This window comes from Euphorbia lathyris, chromosome 6, assembly GCF_963576675.1.
Source record: "Euphorbia lathyris chromosome 6, ddEupLath1.1, whole genome shotgun sequence".
Taxonomy (NCBI): domain Eukaryota; kingdom Viridiplantae; phylum Streptophyta; class Magnoliopsida; order Malpighiales; family Euphorbiaceae; genus Euphorbia; species Euphorbia lathyris.
Window position 1 is genome coordinate 75659408 of NC_088915.1, and position 8273 is coordinate 75667680.

The window sequence follows — 8273 nt, forward strand, 5'->3', positions numbered from 1 at the left end:
CTCCTCCATAATAATAGAGAGAAAATAAAGACTTCTAATGGAATGATAAAGAGTCTATAATCTATTGGAAAAATCCTTAGAGTTTAACTTAAAACCGTAATAAAATAGTCTCTTGAAAATAATCTAACACTTACTAACATGTAGGGCTGGGCACAGTTCGGTCCAAGTCGGGGATTCATGAATCTCCAGTATTGAATTGAAATTCGGAGATTAATAAAAGGAAATCTCCAGGATTGGATTGAAAGAATAAATCTCCAGAATTGAATTGCCCCAAAATTTCAGTCCAGTCCAGTTCGGGGATTCGGAGACTCGGTTCCGGTCCAATCCAATATAATTTTTTGGTGATTCGTATAAATATCTAATAGTTTAAGTACTAAAAAATAAATTAAAAATTTTATTATCTTACATAACTTGAAATAAATGATATTTTTTTTAGGAAGTAAACAACATTCATTAAAAATTATAGTAGACAACAAGGCTAAAAAAACCCAAAAAATCAAAGTATTAAAAGTTACGGTAGACAACAAGGCTAAAAAAACCCACAAAATCAAAGTTACAAAATAACAAATCCATAAAAACAAACAACTTTTAATTCAAAAAAGACAACACTTCACTAGTAAAATCTCTCTAATCATTATCCCAATTTGTAATTGAATCTTCTTAACACAACAAATTCCTTGTTTTCCAAAACAAAGGCAGTAAAAGCCAAACATCAACCTAAACATATAAAGTTTACCATATTAGTGAATCAGCAAATGTTAAATTAATTAGCTTTCACTTCAATAAAATTAATCAACACACTAGTAAAAAGTAAAAGGAAAAAGTATTCTTACCAAAATGCATTTGATTCGGTTAAAAAAACCTTAGATATCCAATTGAAATATGGATAAAAGAGATGATACAATTTCAGGATCAGAACTAATTTCTGCAAATTAAATAACATTTATATAGTTAGTATTCATAAATATTTAATTAAAATAAAACTATAAAATATAATTGCTAAATAAATATTACCTTCTTCAATAGCTTCAAGATCTTCAACTTCTTCTTCATGCTTGAAAGCTTGAGTTGAAGTTTTCAACCAATCTTGACAACAAATCAAAACTGCAGCTGTAGCAGGAGTTAAAGAACTCCTAAATTGATCCAAAGTTCTACCACTTATGCTAAACGTAGATTCAGAAGCCACAGTTGAGCATTGGAGGAGATAGAACCCTAGAAAAAAATCGAAGCAGAGAAAATGGGTAAAAGAAGCACGAGATTCTATTTTATAAAATGTTTAAAAATTTTAATATTTAAAACTTCTAATATTTGTTACTTAATTAAATGTTTAACAAGAAGTAGAATTGGTTTAGATGGTTAATGTGATTAACAATGTTCCATTTGGTTAGGTGTTCAATTCTCCATGTCTACATTTTAGGTAAATATTTTTTAGGGTAATTAATTTATTGGTCCCTATATTTTGACAAAACACTGTTTAGTCCCTGTATTTTTAAAAACACATGGTAAGGTCCCTAACCTTTTTCTCAGTGAACTGTTTAGTCATTCCGTCTGTTGTTAGATTTTTTACCATTTATGACTTCTGAAATGACTAAATTACCCTTTACTATTTACCTTCAAACTTTAGAAGAGTAAATTCAATTTAGAAGAAGAAGCTATTTGTATGGAGAACAAGAAAAAGAAAAGACCCAATGCTTACGAATTTGAACGATTAAGAAGAAAATAAAGAAGAAGAACACTCAAAGTTGATTTCAGATGCATTAGAGTTTAAAGGAAAGGAAAAGAAGAACGCAAATCCAAATTGACTAACAAAATTTTCACGAGAGGCTAACGACAGGGACTAAACAGTTCACCGAGAAAAACGTTAGGGACTAAACAGTTCATCGAGAAAAAGGTTAGGGACTAAACAGTGTGTTTTGTCAAAATATAGGGACTAATAAATTAATTACCCTATTTTTTATTTCATTTTATAAAGGGAATTAATCGGGATAATTTTTATGACTATATAATAATGTTATACCTTATTAATAAATTATAAATTTATATTATTGTAATTAGTTTACCAAACCTTACAAAATATATAACTATATATTATATAATATTTCTCTTTATATGAAGTTAATGTATGAAATATAAATTTATTATTGCTAAACTTTCGGTTATTTCAGTTCGGTCCAATCCAATCCAATTCAATCCGGTTATCGGTCCGGTCCTGGATAAATTTCGATCCAGTTCTTTGACGAAAAGTCAACAGTCCAATCCAGTTCGGTTCTCCAAAAAAAGTCAATGGTCCGGTCCAATTCCAGAGTTTTTTCCTCGGATATTCGGTCCGGTCCAGTATCTCCAGGATCCGCGCCTAGCCCTACTAACATGTATAGTTGAAAGTTTAATTTTGAATGTCATCTTTAAAATCCACCATATCAGTAAATAATTAAAATCGACAAGTTAGATTAAAGGTGTGTAATTATTTATTAAACCAATATTTCTCTAATTTCTCCCATTATGATATACATACCACAATATTTACCACTTTTTATATATATATATATAATTTTTTTTTCCTTCAAAAAAATATACATAGCGGGCACCAATATACATATATTAAATAAAAATCAAACAAATATTTTACCCACAGATTAACATAAGAAAAGACACTTACACGATTTTATAATAATATATATATATATCCGAAAGATGGAAGAAAATTCCAAAACAAAAGATCTCAGGTCAAGTGTTTTGTCTATAATTACATTAATTAAAACTCATAAAAATATATAAATACTAGAGATTACTTAAGAGGAAAACACCAACTAATACTTATAAATATTATTACCGGCTACCGGTTGCCATAACGCCACTTTAATACTATCTAACAATAAGCAACACACTTCTTCTTGCAGTCCATAGTGCATCCGCCACCGCCTCCACCGCCGCCATATCCCTTCCCTGACCGGCTATAAGAGGTGAAACACTTAGCCGGACACCTAAGCTTCTTCTTGTAACACGGCCCTTTTTCTTTGCACACAACCGTAGGCCTTACAATACCACCTTTAGAGTAACCTCCATTCGGAGCTCCATATCCGGATCCATACCCGCCTCCGATGATCCCTTTTCCCAAGTCTTTTCCTAACCCGGGTATGTCGAAACCGGGTCCAGGACCGAAGAACCCGCCCATACCACCGCCGTTTCCGTTTCCGGGGGATTTGGGTTTGGGTGAGTTGGGGTTTGGTTCGGGTCGGGTTGCGGTGGAGAGTGACCCGGAAAGTAGAAGAAGGGCGAAGAAGAGAGTAGTGAGAGATAAAGTGTTCATCTTTTTTGTGTTTTTGAAATGGGTTTTTGTTTAAATGTTAGAGAGAGAGAGATTGAGGAGGAAAAAGGAAGGGAAGAAGGTGAATTTATGGAGTGGAGGAATTGAGGACAGTTGGGGAAGAGGGGCCTATTTCAATGGAGATTAGGTTGGGAGTAATTATGGCACTTTCAATTTGTGCTTTTTTGGGGACAAAAGTAAAATATCCATTTGTTCGTTAAATCTTCTAGTATCTATGTAAGTCACCTTTGTAGTCCAAACATATTTTAGTGATATGAAAAGAGAGAGAACTAAAATGAGAGAATCCATCTAAAGGTGTTTGATGTATCTTGGATTGAGAAATTGTATAAACTATAAAAAAACGGAAAAGATTCTTAGTTACTAGGTTGCATTTAACAGTAAAGAAGCGATTTTTGTATCATTACGGATAATGTTCTGTTAGCTTTTGAGATAATTCATTATAGGAAGAGACGTGTCAAGGGCAAGGTTGGTAATATTTCTCTGAAAATAGATATTCGGAAGGCGTATATAGGGTTCAATGGAGGTATTTTCATGCAGTCCTTGATAAAATGAGATTTCATAAAGTCTGGATTAACTAGGTGATGTAATGTGTATCATAGTGAGTGTGTCTTGATTATGGGAATCGTGTCAGACCTATCTCTTCCAAGCATGGTCTGTGGTAAGGTTGCATGCTTTCCTTGGATCTATTCATTCTTTGCGTGGAGGGGTCGTCTGGAGTTATCAAATAGGCGGAAGGATATGGGGATCTTCACAGGATGAAGGTATGCTCGCGTGCTCCAGTCATCTCTCATCTACTATTTTTTGATGATAGTATGATGTTTTTTTTTTGAGCTATACCTACCGAATGTTTAGTAGTTTAGAGTCGCCTTTATAGATATGTTTTTTGTTTCGGGCTATACCTGCCCTATTTCTTCCTTTACCGAGTGGTTAATCCTGCTATTTGACTTCCCGTCGAAAAATGTTGTATGCTTCTATGGTGCATTTGGCGCAACCATAACAACACAATTTGGAAGAAATCGGTGGATACCGGTAGGAATCACAGTTAACTTGGGAATAGCTTTAGTGGGGGCTACCATGCTGCTAGTGGCAAATAAAGGATTAGTCGGTTGGGGGGTCGATTTTACACGTGCATGTGTAAATTTTTTTTTGCTAAGTCGAACTTGTTTACATTTTTTTCGTATATATACGTGTTATAATTTGAGTGGTCAAGAACCAATTTTAAAGTATCAATATAAAACTTCTCAAAATTAAGCTATATTGTGTTCACGATTCTTAACATGTAAAAAAAAATTGTGTCTAATAGAATAAATTGGATTTAGGGAGAGCTTAATAAACCAAAAAAATTAGAAATTTAAATTTAAGAAAGACCTAACAGGCTAAAAAATTCAGAAATTTGAATCTAATGAGGGTTTAACAGGCCAAAAAAATTAGAATTTTAGATTTAGAGATGACCTAACAAGCCAAAAAAATTCAGAATTTTGGATTTAGAGATGATCTAACATGATCTGATCCAATTTTGGAGGTGCTAATTCAATACCCATCAAAATTTCTTGGAGACAGAGAGCAGGAACCACCACAACCTCAAATTATATGGAGACATGGGACGAAACTACCCCTGATCATGGTGGTTTCGGTGGGCGAAAAGGCCTGGACCCGGGATGCAGTTTTATACTTCGCAATCACTTAGACATGGTGCATGGATGCTATTCGACTATGTTTCAGGGTACCGTGGAAGTCCATGTAGCTGAAGCCTTCTATGTTAAGGTGGCCCTTTCCTAGTTGTTGGATAGACAAATGCACAGTATAATGCTTGAGATAGATTCACATATTGTGGTTAATGCTTTTAATCATCCCGAGGAAGATTTCGTTGATTTTCTCTATTGCTGGCTTAATTACTAATCTCAGAGTAGTTTATGTTCAACGTCAAACTAATCTTGTTGTCCACACAATTACACGAGTAGCTAGATTAAGTTCTCGTATTAAGTATTCAGTCTTTCATATATATATATATATTATAAGAATGCTAAAATTTCATTAAAAGATAAAATTGATAGTACATGATGACAATAGTAAAGAGTAAAACCTCACATACATATAGGCTAAGCCTAATATAAGATCCACAGGGGTAAGAAAAAGACTACGAAAAGCAAAAAAGATCAGATACGTAGCTGAACAATTGTAGTCCATGCTTTAAACCATTATGAAACTTCAGATCTATGTTCCTTTTTTTGTAATCACGTAGATCCAGTGATCTACGGATAAGATCTACATTTACTGCACTTACTATAATAGAAAAGGTTATAAAAGTAAAAATCTTAACCAACAGATATACTTCAAATGGATCTCCTATAGATCCAACCAAAATAAACTAAATAAACTGATACACATCAAAAGAAAAACAATATTATAGATGGTAGAACTAGGAATATTAATTTGTACACGCGTTTGTCATGTGAGTAGGTTAATAGATCAAATGGGTGAAGTGTGAGATATGTCTTATTCAATATGTGAAGTGTTATGCTATATTTTCGACAAGTGAATGGATGCTATCTAATTTAATTAAAATAATATTCTCCACTCTCTAGTGCTCCACTACCCTATCTTTTGTGTCAAAGAAAATATTTGTTATTTTTATATATTGGGTTTTCAATCCTTTATTTTGACATTGTTTGTCAAGTAATCGATTGAACTAAAAGCTCGAACTGATAGTTAAGGCCCAATTATATAATTTATATTAATCTCCGATACACCCCCACATACAAATACCCATTGGGCTTGCAGCGTGCACAACACAAGCCCATCCGTCATGTGTTCATCCCGCCATGTGTTTTATTAATTCCATAAATTAATGAGTTGCCGGGACTCGAACCCTCGACCGTTTGGTCATAGTGGCTCTGATACCATGTCAAGGAACCGATTGAACTAAAAGCTCGAACTGATAGTTAAGGCCCAATCATATATCTTACATTAATCTCCGACATTGTTGTCTATCAACTTATAAATTAAGCCATGAATCAATCTTTTATTTCCACATATATATTGATAAATCACCTGTTCTTGATTACGTGTCTCAGTTACGAGGATGATTCGACATTTTATTGAGCCTATAAAACAGAATACAGGTTAGATGGGGCCAAAATCCAACAACCCTGCTCTGATACCTAAGTCGGTTTCTGGTTTAGGACCGAAAGGAAGAGTATGAACAAGTTTGAGATAATAGTTAACATATCGAACTTTTATCTATACTTGTTTATTTATAGTGTTCAATTAGGTTTAAGTTGTCACTTTCTTAGGAATCCTTACGGAGCTAGAATTTATAATCCCTTCAGGAATCTGAATTCTAGAAGGAATCATTTCTCTCGTAGGATTCTAGAAGATTCGTTGAAGTTTCGAGATTAGGATCCCGTGTGTTGCGATGGGCTGATGCTTATTGGACTTGAGCCGTGGTGGACATATCTATGTTGTTGAAGGGGCTATAGACCGTTTTGGATGTTATTTGACCCTTATTATACTTGAGCCTGAACCACGATGAGATGGTAGTAACGTCACACGTATGACATCACTTAGCCAGGTATCATATATAGTTCACTATTTATAAACTTGCATGTTTAGTTATTGATTAAATAATTCAATTAGAGTTTTTAATGATTCCATGTGTGATATTTTAAATAATTAATAACCCAATGTATTAAAAAAAATATAAAAGTTTAATGTATATATAATTAGACATGTCCACAGGTTCGGGTACCCGCCCGGCCCGCCCAGACCCGTGTCCCTTGGGTCAGGTTTGGACAATGATAATTGATGTTAGGCCCAGCTCGGCCCCTTATTAATATTAAGGGTAAATTCCAAAAAAAACCCTTGTGGTTTGATGTTGTTCTAAATAAACCCTTGTGGTTTGGATTTAAAAAAAAAAAGGACCGTGGTTTCACCGTTACCCGAAAAACGGAAATTGACTTAACACCGTTAAAAATGCTGACGTGGCAAAGGGCAGAGTTGGAAATTCGATTTTTTTTTATTTTTTTCTTTTTCTTTTCCTTTTTCTTTTTCTTTTTCTTTTCCTCTCCCTTCTTCTTCCTTCTCTCCTCCTCCTCCTCCTCCTCCTCCTCCTCCTCCTCCTTCTTCTTCTTCTTCTTCTTCTTCTTTAAATTTCTGAAATTTTATTTTTTTTAATTTTTCTTTTTCTATAATTAAATTAACACAAAATTACAAATTAAGAACAAACAATCATCATCATCTTCTCCGCATGTATGAATGCTATCAATCTGTTGCCCAAAAATGTCAAAGAAATACACAGCCCCTCGTCTTCCCTTGAAAACCCGGCTAATGCTCGCCGCTTTCTCAATCGCCGCCACCACCTCCCGCCGTTCCAATTTCACCATTAATCGCAGTTTCATGAAGCTTTTCGATCCCAAAACACCTCCCTCTCTTAAACCTATACACAACGTCTCTTCTTTCGATATCCCAATCGACCCTACGCAAAAGCTCTGGTTCCGTCTCTACATTCCGATAACCACAACTTCCGTTACTCCCTACAGCCTCCCACTCATCGTTTACTTCTCACGGCGGATTCGAAGCAGACCGATCAGTATTGCCGGCGACTCGCTCGTGAAATCCCCTCTGCTGTGAAATCCCCTTTTCTCCTCCCTCCTACCAAGAAGCACCAGATTTCTAGAAATTTTCCAGAAATCTGGAAAATTCCAGATTTCTGACGGAAATCTGGAAAATTTCCAGATTTCTGGAAATTTTCCAGATATATGGAAATTTCCAGATTTCTGGAAATTTTCCGGAAATCTGAAAATTTCCGAAACTTAAAAAAAAGAAAAAAAAAGAAGGTAGAAAAAGAAGGAGGAAGGAGAAGAAAGAAGGAGGAGGAGGAAGGAGAAGAAGAAGAAGGAAGAAGGAAGAAGGAGAAGGAGAAGGAGAAGGAGAAGGAGGAAGAAGAAGG